Source organism: Haliotis rubra, unplaced genomic scaffold (genome assembly GCF_003918875.1).
Source record: "Haliotis rubra isolate DU_JTF1 unplaced genomic scaffold, ASM391887v1 Scf1811, whole genome shotgun sequence".
NCBI lineage: Eukaryota > Metazoa > Mollusca > Gastropoda > Lepetellida > Haliotidae > Haliotis > Haliotis rubra.
Window position 1 is genome coordinate 52,405 of NW_025765794.1, and position 14,708 is coordinate 67,112.

The 14,708-nt window shown below is 41.5% G+C and overlaps 1 long non-coding RNA gene across 1 annotated transcript; it reads right to left on the reverse strand.

Moving 5' to 3' along the window:
* Positions 1-385: 385 nt before the first annotated feature.
* On the reverse strand, positions 386-4,044 carry LOC124273532. Its single transcript, XR_006897676.1, has 2 exons — positions 3,638-4,044; positions 386-3,111 (listed from the first exon to the last, which is right to left on the reverse strand). It is a non-coding gene; the product is annotated as an uncharacterized LOC124273532 (long non-coding RNA).
* Between the last annotated feature and the right edge of the window lie 10,664 nt (positions 4,045-14,708).

Consider the following 14,708-nt stretch of genomic DNA (forward strand, 5'->3'; position numbering starts at 1 on the left):
ATGGGTGTTGCAAATTAATTAAACATTATCAGGGCAAACCGGGATTCGAACCCACGGTCATAGGTGTTTCTTGTAGGCCACTGGACATATACTTGTACGGCGATTTCTAGCTCCACAGACCACTGGGCCACCCATGCGTACCTACCATGATTACATGTCATTTACAAATTCGTTATAACTGAAGCTGGTTTATTCTCTTTGACGAGAGAAACTTATATTCCGGTACTAACAAGCATACCCGGTTGTGTCTGGGTCTTGAGCAGTCTAGGTTCGCTAACATGGTTGATGCAGTCTTCGTGTGCCATGGGTTTAGATCGATGCAAAGGAAGTGAATCATTGGATTGTCTGATGCTGACTTGTGTGCTGCGCAAAATAACCACGAAACTCACACAGAAATGTTTTAATAAAAGAAGCAATTAACATCAATGGGTAAACAATCATATTCTCAAAAGTCCAAATGGAATGTGTATCACATGTTTCCAAGTTTTCAGCCATTTCTCAACTTTCGACTTTTCAAGCGTGGCTTGTCCAGGAGACCTACAGCATAAACAAAATGTACGATATAAACATATGGCATTGACTACAACTATAAGAGAAAGGGATATTGGTCAACAGATAATCAGGCAATGAAACACCCCAAAAAAGTAATATAATTTAAAATAATTACATATAAGAAAGGAATTGTCAATATGGCCATCACTCATCAAAACGTTATCTTTATGGTAATATCAAATCTATTATCAGTTACCAAATGTACCTAGACATTTCACATGTGCACACTATGCTCAGAATATTTGCTAACAAGTTAAAACTAGAAACTGGCCGTTATGCTAATATGAGTTATATAGGAATTACAAATATTGCCGTTTTTTGTGAAGTATCTGAGCTAATTAACAGGTTTGAGGATGAGTACCATTTGTTATTACATGTATTATATGTCGTTATTGTCCAACAGTTATATTATTCAATATATTTCTGAATAATAATAGCGCAATCTTCGTGAAGATAAAATAAAACACTTGTTTTAGAAAAGATAACAGAAAATGTGGACCCCTGTCAATCTGAACCCCTGTCAATCCGGACACCGTTAGTCTGAACCCCTGTCAATCCGACACCGTTAGTCTGAACCCCTGTCAATCCGACACCGTTAGTCTGAACCCCTGTCAATCCGTATCACGTCAGTCTAAAACCCCTAAATGCATGCCAATTCCTGGATACAGTATTGAATACACGAATCAGGCTTCAGTTAGTGTAGAAGGTACAAACGAGATCTTCCTCTGTAGGATGTACGAGAAGTGTAACAAATCATATTACCTTTCAGCAACACCTGTACATTAAATGTGGCAAGTAGATTGTGGAGAGAAGAAAATATAGTGCAATTAATGTACAACAATCTCATAAATTATTATTTTGATCAAGTGTTAAACAGTGTTCAGCTTTAAAGACTATACATAATTATACTATCCATAAACTGATATTGTAGGGGAAGATAACACAAGGTTCTGAAATATGTTACTCAATTCAAATATTTGTTAGATAACATATTCAACATTTATATATGTTAATATAGATGAGAGTGTTTATAATGAATGAGGCAAATTCACAGCTGAATGATAGTACCATGAACCTAGCAATGTGTACAACATTGTAACATGACAAGATGTCCGTTACATAAATGTTTGTAATGTTCCAGGGTATCTGTCTTTAGAAAATGTAATAATTCTTGTAATAATATTGATCACAAGGACAATCTTGTTGTTATAGCCTTCTGATAGCATATATTTCTATAGGCGGTGTTAAACATTGATATCTCCTGATTGGAGAACATTTAAACTAGCATGTATACAGACCTGTGAAAAGGACACAATGTATAGCGTACAGAGGCCATTATATATTGAAGCTGTATTGCGCGAACCAGCGATATCTACGTATATCATAAACTACCGGGCAAAGAAAGTGATCACCGACTTCACGTGACCAAAAATAGAAACAAAGACGTACGTGAGATCTATGATAATTATTTTACAAACAGAATTCATTTTCCAATCATTTGACTGAAAATTCATTGTAACGCTGGTCTTGCATTTGCCGCAATTCATTGACAGGGTTCAAGGTTTCAACATTAACAAGTTTTCTGCCATTCGCTGTATTCTACGTAAAGAACACTCGAATTCTGCCATCATTTGTGAACCGAGCCGAGTTTCAACTGTAAAGAGCCCTCTCTCAGTCACGTCGCTGCCACCGACGTACAGTTCGTGTCCATTGCAGTCTGTGTTGACGTTGTAGACGGGTCAAGGCCAAGGCCATACCACGTCGTTGAAGGACTGCTCGTCTGCTGATGGCGTGTCCTAGTGCTGGCGCCGTTACGAATCTGTTACGAAGGTGGATCTGACGGATGTAGCCGTCTTCGGCAGGTGTCGTGACTGCTGGTGTTCCCGACCTTGAGGGGGGTCTTAGGCCTGGCCTGTTTGCTGGTAGCGGCTTATCAATTTGCTAATGGTGGACTGGTGGTTCATGCCAGCTGACGTTGTGAAGCTCCCATTTTGGCCATACCGATCGTCCTGTCTCGTTGCGCTTGCGTACGTAGGTATAGCATATTCGTGGGGTTTTTTTTTGTTTGTTAAATAACGGTATCTATTGCTCGGTATCTATGCCACATTTATGCAGGTCATTTGGACCAATGTTTCACAATTACGTATTCCACGTTTAGAAAACGAATCGGAAGAAGATGTGTTGTTATCGTGACCATGTTGCGTTTTGTCGAACGTTATCTGCTTGGGTTCAAATCGGTACCAGCTATTTTTTAAATATACAATCAGTGATAACTTTCTTTTGCCCAGTAGTTTAGATTAACCCTTGACGTACTGACTACATATAGCGTAGATGAGTCAGTGACGTATTGACAGCGTGTAGCGTGGGAAAGCCAGTGTAGCACTGATGCTGGATTAAAGACAGAAGCAATGTTAACGTATTCCCGTGGTTAGAGGTAAGTGACAAAGGGTGACACGCGTTGGAGTACGTGACAATAGACAGAAGTTGCCACAACTGATACCAACATGCACTCATCTTCTTCCAGCACTTCACACACAAACTCTTCAATCATGATGTCCCCTGAATGTTATCAACATGTGACAAACACATCGCAATTGCAGGAACCCGAGACACACAGAGTAAGGGCAATTTGGTTGTAAAAGAATATTTAAAATCTGAAAAACACATTGTAAGTATTCAAGATACAAAAAATAATGACTACCATTTATAGGCATACATGAGTTTAACATGTCCATGCACAATTGTTTTATAAAGTTTTGCAAAATTTTGCAATGGAGCCATTCGTGTTATAGAACCAGTTAAGTATTCATATATTTTTATATAAAACTACACCTGAAATCATTCTAAAAAATACAACTTCTTCTATAATTAAAGAATCAAAAAGACTTCTGTATTTCTATGCGTCTTTCAAATATCATCTCCTAAATATTAAGCTAAAACGTGTGCATTAATGTTTTATTAACAAGGAAACAGAAAATGTGTTGTTAACTAACACAATTTTCAAATTCACTAAAATGATGAGTCCACAGATTAGACAGTTTCTCACTGTAAACACCACTCCAAATCAAGGTATCGTGAAACTTACCTGCAGCGGTTGGTGGATCAGTAGGGAAACGGTAGCCTCCATTAGTAATGTCGTTCTGAAACGCATACACTGTGAATCTGTTGGCAGAGCGGACAAAGTAAAGTCCGTTTGAACAAGTTTTTCCCACTTTGTAATCACTGTCAGAGATGTCCATCCAGTCCACTGTAGCAGGGGTCATGTCAACACCAAATACTTCAATATCCGTCACGTGCTGTTTAGTCAGTATGTTTATACAGTAGACAAACCAGACCCGTGAAGTGTTCATGAAATACTTAACCGGAGTTAAAACAACAAACCCATGATTAAACATGTATGCGGGTTTTCTACACACGGTTGCAATGGCTGGTCTTGTGGTATTAAAATACAGTGTCTCGTTAAACAGGAGGCTTTGGCGATACACACGGTTGTCACCAGAGAGAATGTAGATCCATTGTTCAACATAATTTCAGTGTCAGTCTTGTCACTAACAACTTGCAGCTGGTATGGATAGCTCCTGTAAGAAGAAACGTCATGTGTTGACAGAACATACTCAGTCCCGTGATGCCGTACAGGTAATAGTTGTGCAATTGCTCTGACATAAATTCCTTTGCATTGTCCCACTGAACACAGCTACAGCACGTGTTGTGTTGATAACAGTTCCAGTCAGGTCATAGGCGCTCTTCAACGTGAAGGTCTGATACTCATCTAGACTCACGTGAATCGTGTCTCCGCCGTTGTTGAGGTGAGGTGAAATTGGGTTTTACATCGCGCTGGAGAATATTTCCTTGCCTTATATGACGACATGCATGCGTGTGTACGTGCGGCTGCTTGTACTAGCCGCCCAGACTGGAAGCTGGTTTTCTGGGTGCTAGCCCACTGAGGATACCATAGCACGCAGTGAAGCATGAATACCCCAATCAGACATTACTATACTGACCTTAAATCCGACAAACTCTTTGTTGCACCCATTAATGCCGAAGCGCTGTGCAGGGACCAACAAGTACAATATTTTAACGTATTTTTGAAATGACGCGGTCGGTGGGATCGAACCCGCGACCTTCCGCTCTCCGGCGCGGACGCTCTAACTTCCACTAAGCACCAATGGAGTATGTATGTTTAGAATGGATAACAAGGGTACAAACTTGCTTCTTACGACTTGCAAAGTAAACGTATCACCACCAAAGCATTTTATGTGTGCCTGAGGACGACGATGCATTACTTTGATAATCGATAAAGCCTGGTTAGTGCTTCTGGATATGATGCTGATATGATATCTGTAGCAACTATGCCAAACGACTATAATCATTCCCACCCTGATTTCCGATCATCGATACAGTTTAGTAGCTCGATGGAAGTTAACGAAGAATGACGAGACAACATCTTGAATAAATGTTACTTTACACAATGCCAAAATCATGGAGGCCTCTGCATCACTGATCGCACACGTGAAGATCCGTGTTAGAACTGATCTTCCAGTAACCCATACTTGTCGTAAAGAGGCGACTAACGGAATCGGCATGATTAGACTCGCTGACTTTCTTGACTTAATACGTCATCGTATCCAAACTGCGTAGATCGGGATGATCATGCTGTTGATCATTGGATTATTCTGATCCAGACTTGATTATTTACAGACCGCCTCCATATCTCTGGAATATTTGCGTTAAAACAACAACCAACCAAGCCAATTCAGATAACATCATCGCTACCAGCCTAGTTTTGTTCATCCTCCTGTAGAGTCGCGTGGCACGCTGTAACTGAATGTCATTTTGAACATTGTAATCGAGTATCTCTTTCTGCTGAACCATGCGTGCTTTTCCCTCAGTTTCGAAGCTTATATGGCTGTCGGTATACAGATATATGTTAAGACGTATCGTATATTTGTACCTTTCTAGGTGGCTTTTAGGGAGTTGGAGCTTTTAGTTTAGAAACTGAAATTTTACAGTTTACAATTACGTCGAACCCTTCTAAATTTTATTGACAACTTCCCCACCCCACCCCAATCACCCCAACAAAATAAAAAGCAACAACGATAAAATTCCATTCAAAACTCCAAAAACAACACTTTTATCTCTATCCAACACCGCCGAGCTAGGAACTCTAGAGCATTGCCTCCTCGTCGCTATAAAATGTTTATCTCAAAATCAGTCGCTGCCTAATACCGCACGTTAGGTAAATTCGTAAATAAGAATTGTAATAAATGAGAATCACCTAATCATCATTCACATAATTTTTGTCTTTATTAAGTTGGTTTTTTGGTGGGGTTTGGCGCCTTCGTCGAAACATACATAAAAAACATTGATTCCCCAAACCACAAGACTAATTTTTCTGCAAATATGTGTTGCTACATTTAATCCTTTCTTCCCTTACAACCCAAAGTTATCAAAATCCTTGTCTTCACGCCATAGAAAACAATGTACAAAGATTGAACAAAGGTTGTTAACCTAGGGGACAAATATAATCACTGGAAACGTTTATTTCCTTTAATCTTAAATAATGCATTATTTTTATTCATTAGTTGGTCAAGTACAATCAGCAATTGAAGTCAATTAATATCTGTGCTTTAGGTCCTCTGAAGTGGCCTTTTCTTGCTTAATTCGACTGACTGTGATGTCATATAACTCTGCAGGTGCCTTTAGAAACACTGGAAAATAAATTAACCGAGTTGACTCACTGTGGATGGGGTGGGGTGGGATGGGATGGGGCGGTATGAATGTCGCTACCTTGTACGAGGGACCAGGAAGTTGCATGACCTGGAGAACGAGTGGGAATATGCTCCGAAGTGTCGTTGCCCTTCATATCGGGTTTCCGTGAGGGTAGAGACACGTTATCAATCTCCTTGACGTTTTGCCGGTGTTTGTTATAAGGGATTAAGTCACTGGGTGCTGTTAAATTCCAGGCTTATGTGGTGAAATATGATTTGAATTTACTGAGTTCATTTACTGAGTTAAGCTTACTAAGAATTATAATGATACTGATTAATATGTTCACTCAATCAGTGCCACAATACACCCCTTATCTTACATATTAGCCATAAATACCATCAAGAGCTAGTATCATTTTCAATTAGCTCATGCACAGTTGCGAGTTCGATAACAAGTTCCTTGCTACTTCACGTTCGTGGCGAGGTAGGTACTGAAGTTTACAGGTGCAGGTAAACAAGACAGGCGTAAACAAGACAGGTGCAGAGTAAACAAGACGAGGTGCAGGAGTAAACAAGACAGGTGCAGAGTAAACAAGAACAGGTGCAGAGTAAACAAGAGTAAACAGAGACGGGTGCAGAGTAAGCAAGACGGGTGCAGGTAAGGGCAAGGACGGATGCCCGGAGTGAAGCAAGTTGGATGCCAGGTGAAGCAGGACGGGTGGAGGTAAGCAAGGTAAACAAGACGGGTGGAGTAAACAGAAGACGGGTACAGGTAAACAAGACAGGTGCAGAGTAAACAAAGGTGAAGCAAGACAGGTGCAGGTAAACAAGACGGGTGCAGGTGGAAACTAAGACGGGTGCAGAGTAAGCAAGGTAAACAGAACCCGGGTGCAGAGTAAACAAGACGGGTGCAGAGTAAACAAGACGAGGTGCAGAGTAAAACAAGACAGATGCAGAGTAAACAAGACAGATGCAGAGTAAGACTAGAGACAGGTGCAGAGTAAACAAGAGTAAACAAGACGGGTGGAGGTAAACAAGACGGGTGCAGAGTAAATAGAGACTTGAGTTGCAGAGTAAACAAGGTAAACAAGACAGGTGCCAGAGTAAAACAAGACGGGTGCAGGTAAACAAGACAGTTAGAGTAAAACAAGACGAGTTGCAGAGTAGGCAAGCGTAAACAAGAGACAGGTGCCAGAGTAAAACAAGACAGGTGCAGAGTAAACAAGACAGGTGCAGAGTAAACAAGACAGGTGCAGAATGTAAGCGTAAACAAGACAGGTGGAAGTAAACAAGACCCAGGATTACTTGGGAAGTAAGCAAGACAGGTGCAAATCAAACAGAGACGGGGTGCAGGTAAACAAGCGTAAACAAGACAGAGTGGAGTAAGCAAGACGAGTTACCAAGGTAAACAAAGGCAGGTGCTTGATGAAAAACAAGACGGAGTTGCAGAGTAAACAAAGACAGGGTGCAGAGTAAACCAGACAGGTGAGTGAAACTAGACAGGTGCAGAGTAAACCAAGACGGGTGCAGAGTAAACAAGGAAACAAGATTGGGTGGAGAGTAAACAAGACAGGTGGAGAGTAAACAAGACAGGTGGAAATGCAAGCAAGACGAGGTGGAAAGTAAACAAGACAGTGCAGAGTAAACAAGTAAACAAGACAGGTGCAAGTAAACAAGACGGAGTTGCATTAAACAGAGACGGAGTTGGAAGTGAAGCGAGGACAGGTGCAGGAGTAAACAAGAGAAAAGCAGACAATTGATTTTCTGGAGATGTGTGTCACCAGACACTGTGCTGCTACAATGTCAGCCATCAATGATGTTTGTATCAAATGATGCTGCAACAAGCTTTGGCGGTCTCCTGGCCTATTGTGCAACCATAGCCACCACTCACAGATATTTTTGGTTAACCGTTGTGGTGACATATTGTTTTTAGTATTTAAAGTATTTTTCTTATTGAAGTCGGTCGGTGTAGGAAGTTTTGATCAAGCAGTTATAGCTTGCTACTGTGTTTACATTTTGAGCAATAGTCTGGCTGTGCGTGTTTCAACTTATATAAATGTTCATTTGTACACAATCGTTTTGGGGTGAGTCATCCATTTGATTGGTTGATATTGTGTACAGGTTAGTCAACATTTGGATACGAGTGCGCCAACAAGTTGGGCTACGGATTGTCCGGTTCCCGGAAAGTCTGCATATTTCGTGTAATAGGCATTTTCCGTTCCTCAATCATCGATCACTGGTGAATAGTTTTACCAACGAATACAAAAGTGACATTAAAAACGGTAAAACGATAACTAAAACAATGAGGGTTCTCGTTACATCGGTTAGAATGTACCTTCAGTAACCCATACTTGTCGTAGAGAGCGCTAACGAATCAGGTGGTGGGCTTCGCTGGCTTAGTTGACATATCATCAGTTCCCAATTGCGTAGACTAAAGCCCATGCTGTTGACCACTGGTTATCTGGTCAGACTCGATTGTTACAGTCCGCCGCCATATAGCTGGGAATATTGCTGGGTGGCAAAAACTAAACTCGCTCACTCACTCTCATTGCATCGCCCAGACGGCATAGTCTTCCCATATGGCAGAGTCTTCAGCACGCCATCTTGTGAGCGAATTGAGACTGTGTCGTTTTGCAATATCCCAGCAATGGCAGGGAATCAGAAATGGAGCTTGCATTGTACCATGTAGGGGAATCGAACCAGGGTCTTCAGTTACGACGGGCAAATAACAGCTTAACTAGACTGCCTCACCGCCCTTACACGCCACTGTACCCAACATGGTACGGTGTCGGGCAATAGATGCTTCGAGCAAAATCTTTCATGGGTTTCGTTAAGCCTGTTGCATTGTGTGACGGGCTAATCTATTTGAAACACGTCATATGATACACCGCATATCAGGCAGCCTATATACAGCAATTATGCACCTGGTAACAGGAAAGCACACCATTAAGGGGAATCAAACCCAAGTGGCGTGATGGGAGAACACTATAGGCCAAATACCTCACTACCCCGCTACTATCCCGGATGACATACAGCAAAACATGGATGTTTTCTCCAAAGCTAGCAGCCTGTTGTGACTTCCGACTTCAAGAAACGTACTAATAAACTGTTACAGCAGGCTTCCAGAGGACTGGTAAGAGGTTCAAAATATTAAAACCAACGAAATAGTTTAGATTAAACAAACACAGAGGAATGGAGAAACTATAACATACCGTCAACTGTTCAGAGCCATGAGGGAGTAGCGCAACCTGTATCAATCGCCCCATTGTCACAGGCTTCGTCTGTACCGCTAGTGCCGCCAACCGCACTCAAATCTGACAGGGTGTGGAAGGTAACCAGGTGTGAATATATTGCACAATTCTGTGGCATTTGATTGGCTAACAAAACAAACCCTACATATGGCTCATAAACCGAAAACAAATATTGGGCCACTCCTATGGAGCGCTTAAGCGCACTAAAATTCGTAGTGGGTGGAGCATCAAAAGAAGCATATAGGAAGGCTCATGTGCCAATTCGTCAGTGGGCTAAGCCAACATCATTTTATTGTTTTATACAGTGTGTGGGGTTTACTTATTACAAGCAAGAAATCCACCTCTTGTTTCTCACCCCATCTGCCCGTTCTCATGATATTCTGTGCGACGCTCCAGAGTCACTCCCAACCTACCCACGTCTGGAGAAGCCATACACCAAGTCTCGTCAACACTTCAAAGCCCTGATATTGAGGCAAGTCTTGAATCTGAAATCCTTATCCCCAATAAACTGGTCGCTGTCGGGTGGTTTTGAGGCAACGTAGCCAGACTTGCACAAGACGTGCACGGGGTTGCCTTTGATGGTAAATGATAATTTCTAAGCCAGTAATACCAGGCAGAATGTCCCTCCAGTACTTTGGCGACCTTGTCCCGCTTATCTAGACTTGCCTCTTTGGAAGACAGGGTACTATGCATCCACGGGTTGGGCATTCCGGAATTTTGTGCTTGCTTGCCAAACTGAAACGGCGAAGGGCGCGAAGGGTAGAGAATTAACTCAGGAATGTGGTGGTTAACAAATAAAAAAACTAAACAAAGTAGATTTAACTTGAAATGTCGTTTTCTGAAGTTGATGTCAAAACTTCTTTGACTCAAAGACCGGGGATCCAAATAGTCCAGACCAATTGTGCACGGCTCATGTGATGACTTCTGGAGACATAGACGATGGGCTGTGAGTGTGGGCTAGAGAAAGAATTGGATTTTGTTTGAATTTTTTATAAACATATTTTTGTTGTAGAAATATAAACATGAGATATAGATTGGCACAACAAACCAACAGCTTATGTGAGAGTGCAGCTCCATTAAATATAATACAATGCAAAACAATAATTAATTTCTTCTAAACTACAGAAGCAATTATTTCCACAGGAGCTGTAAAATGCATAATAACAGGAAAAGGTCTACAAAATTACTTTGGAAATGATTCGCTAGTTACAGTTTAGAATAATTTGAAACTATTTGAAGTGGTATGTATTTTGTGAGACAGGTCAAGAATGGTTGATTTGTGATGTTGCTTGAAGTTTGATTACCATGGAGAATTGAATTTGAAGTCAAAACCATTAGTGTAAATATTTATCTGATCTTATTAAGTCACAACAAGGGAAAGAAAAGTAATGGAGAGAATCCTCCACGGATACCCATGCACAATTCGGATTGGCCCCAAATGTGATAACAATTAGCGTTCAAGTCACTGCAATCCAACTGAGGCGAGCATGGATTATTTGACAAAATCTAGATTCAAAGTTTTTATCGAGAGAATATTTCCTTGTTTGACCTGTAATCGTGTTTTGAACGAATTAACTGATTATTGAGTTAATTATTTCAGTTGGTAAATTGTTTCTAAACGTATAGAGTCTGTTAAAGGAACGATGCATACGAAGTCTGTATGGCAGCGAATATTGCGAATACTATCAGTATTTATCAGATTGTAAGAACTTAAAACTGAAACATGTTCTGGAATAAAAATCCGATAAGTAGTTTGGAGTAAGGTTATTATTCATTTTGTAGAATAAAGTAGGTTTCTTCATTTCTCTACGCTTAACTTGTGGTATGAAATTGGTCTCATTGTACATTTTTTCATGCGCAGTTCCTCTGACGGCTCCACAACTCGTTCTAAGAGCGTCTTAGTGTAATTTTTCTAAAATCATAGACTGTTCTTTCGCACAGTCGTCCCATATACGGCAACATTAATCGAACTGTCGAAGTATATCATAGGTATACATACATTTTAATAACATGTCTAAGATTATCCCTAAGCCCCAAAAGCTTCTTAAACAGTTTACCATAGGACACAACACCATTTATCAATTTGTTTTTTTCAATAACAATCTTTTTGAAGATAAACACCTAAATGTTTGTGGAAAGTGCTTCATTTACTTGAGTTCCTTTTCATTTTCTATGGGTGAACATGCAAGGAGTTTACTGCGGGAGAATAAAATCGTTTCAGTTTTGATTGGATTAAAATTTACTTGCCACATATCGGCCCAGTCAAATACGATTTATGTCATTATTCAAAGTTCTTGCAGCTTTGTCTGGGTTTTCTACAACTATATGCACTGATATCTCCCTACAACTATATGCACTGATGTCTTCTGACACTGCTAAAAGAAACATGGGCATTGTTGCGGCTGGCGGGACGTGAACGCATTGTAATGGGTGAACGTGTGCGACGGGATGATAACGCAGTTGTGAGTAAATTGCGCCGTTAATCTGACATGGGCAATAACGCGACTGGCGGTGTGTTTTGCCGCGGCAGCGAACGCAGGCTGGCGGGTGTTAGTCGGCTGGCGATTAACGGTCGATGCTGGCGTTGGTGATGCATTGCCATGGGTGTTGACTGTATGCGTTAATATTGCGATGGCGGACGACTGTTCGCGGTGCGATATGTTTGTTGGAATTGGTGATGCGTTGATGCATTATGCGTTGACGCGGTGTAAATGCGGCTGGCTGCGGATGTTCGATGTTCATTTCAAATGCCTCTTCTTCCTTCTTCACGGCTATCTTCCTTCCTGCTGTTCGTAATGCTGTCCTTCCGGTGTTCGGCTGGTGTGTTCGGTCGTCGTCGGTCGTCCATTCTTGTGTTCTTCTTCCGTGTTCTTCATTCCATTCTTCGATGTTGTCGTCCTGTGTTGTCGTCGTTGTCGATGTGTGTCGTGTTGTGTCGGTCTCGGTCGTCCTGTGTGTGTCTGATGTGTGTCCTTCCTTTGTGTGTGTGTTGTGTCCTTCTCTGTGTGTCTTCTGTGTGTGTCGTGTGTGCTGTTCCTGTCGGTGTGTGTGTCCTGTCGTCATGCTGTTGTGTTGTCGTGTGTGGTCTGTCGGTGTCTGTGTGTCGTGTCTGGTCGTGTCTTCCTTTGTCTGTGTGTCCTGTGTGTCCTCTGTGTTTGTGTCTGTGTGTGTCTTGTGCCTGTGTTGTGTGTGCTGTGTGTTGTCTTCCTGTGTGCCTTCCTGTGTGTTGTCGTCTGTGTTGTCGTCTGTGGTCTGGTCGTTGTCATCCTGTGTGCATGTGTTGGTCGTCTGGCTGATTGTCGTCTGTGTCTTCCACCAGCTATTTTGTTTTTGTGTCTACAGCCACTGTGTTGTCATCCTTCTTCTCCTGTGTCTTCTGTGCTGATGTTGTCTTCCTTCAGTGTTGTCTGGCCATTGTCTGTCATCTGTGTGTTTGTGTCTGTTCTGTGTTGTCTACTGTGTGTGCTGTCCCATCTGTGTGTGTCTTTCTCTGTGGTCTCTGTGTGTCATCTGTGGTGTGCCTGTGTGTTGTCTTCTGCCACTGATGCTGTCGTCTGTTCTGGTGTTGTCTTCTGTGTGTGTCTGTGTTGTCATCTGTCCATCTGTATATACTGGTCTGTCTGTCTGTGTGTTGTGTCTGTATTTTGTGTTGTCGTCTGTGTGTGTCCTCCTTCCTGGTGTTGTCCTTTCTGTGTTGTCTTCTGTCTGTCATCTGATGTTGTGTCCTTCCTCCTGTGTGTGTGTGTCTTCTGTGAGTGTTGTCATGTGTCTGTCCTCCTGTGTTGTCCTCAGTGTGTTGTCTTCTGTGTTGTCTGTGTGTGTCTGTGTGTGTCCTCACTGGTGTTGTCTTCCTGTCTGTGTTGTGTGTCTGTGTTGTCATCTGTGTGTCCTCTGTGTCTTTTCCTGTGTCTTTGTGTCTGTGCTGTGTCTTCCTTGTTGTCTTTGTGTGTGTCTGTGCAGTGTGTCTGTGTCTTCAGTGTTGTCTTCTGTGTCATCTGTGTGTGTCTTCTGTGTCTTCTGTGGTCTTCTGTGGTCGTCTGTCTCTGATGTTGTCATCTGGATCGTCTGGCTGATGTTGTCGTCTGTGATTGATGTCTGACTGTGTTTGATGGTCCTACAATATATGCACTGATCTTTAATGTCTACAATATATGCACTGATGTTTGTCGTCTACAATATATGTACTGATGTCTTCTACAATGGATATACACTAGAGTGTTGTCTTCTACAATATATACACTGATGCTGTCATCTACAACTATACACTGATGTTGTCTTCTACAATATGCACTGATATCTTCTACAATATATGCACTGATGTTTGTCGTCTGCAACTATTTACACTGATGTTGTCATCTACAATATATGCACTGATGTGTCGTCTACAACTATACACTGATGTTGTCATCTACAGCTGTTTGCACTGTGGATGCTCGGGATGATCCGGTATCAGTGGGATTGGGTTAGTAACATGATTAAACCAGATGTTTATTGAGTGCGGAATGTTTGGGGACGTTTCGCTTTGCGGCGTTTGGTTGGTGATGATGTTTTGTGGTCGAGACATGTTTGAGTCGATTTCGAATGAATGTACACATGAGGTCATTCGTGAGAGGTGATGAGGTCTAGTTTAGTGGTACTAGTCAACCGCTGCGGTAGTGAAACGCACCATTGTCATAGACAAATTGCATAGTCATATGTTGTGTAGTCAATTGTTGTGATTTGTACAGACCTCGCCTCCAATTATATATTCTTTTATCTTTGTCATATCCACACAGTCACATGCTGTGCTTTATTATTAATATTAATTCTCATTAATTTGAATGTTTGTTTTATCATCGCAATATTTACACAGTTACATGTTAATGAATTATTGCACATGACACTCGTGTTAATTTGTCTGTTAGTTGTTTATTTACAGAACCATAAGATGTAATTCGTGTAAATGACACTTCATATTAATTTGCTTGTTGTTTTAGACCATTAAGCAATATTCCACTTTGGAAAGGAAAACCTGTGTTAAAATTATGAACAACCTCTCGCTGTCGAGCAGGATAGCAGGAGAGTCGCTGATCAGAACCACCGGTCTATTTCCGACGTCTCTGGACACGCGTACTGGTCACAAATATTCCCACAACTGGATGATATCATTATTATTACATCAATTGTATGTCTTCATTGTATATGTCTTCCTTGTTAT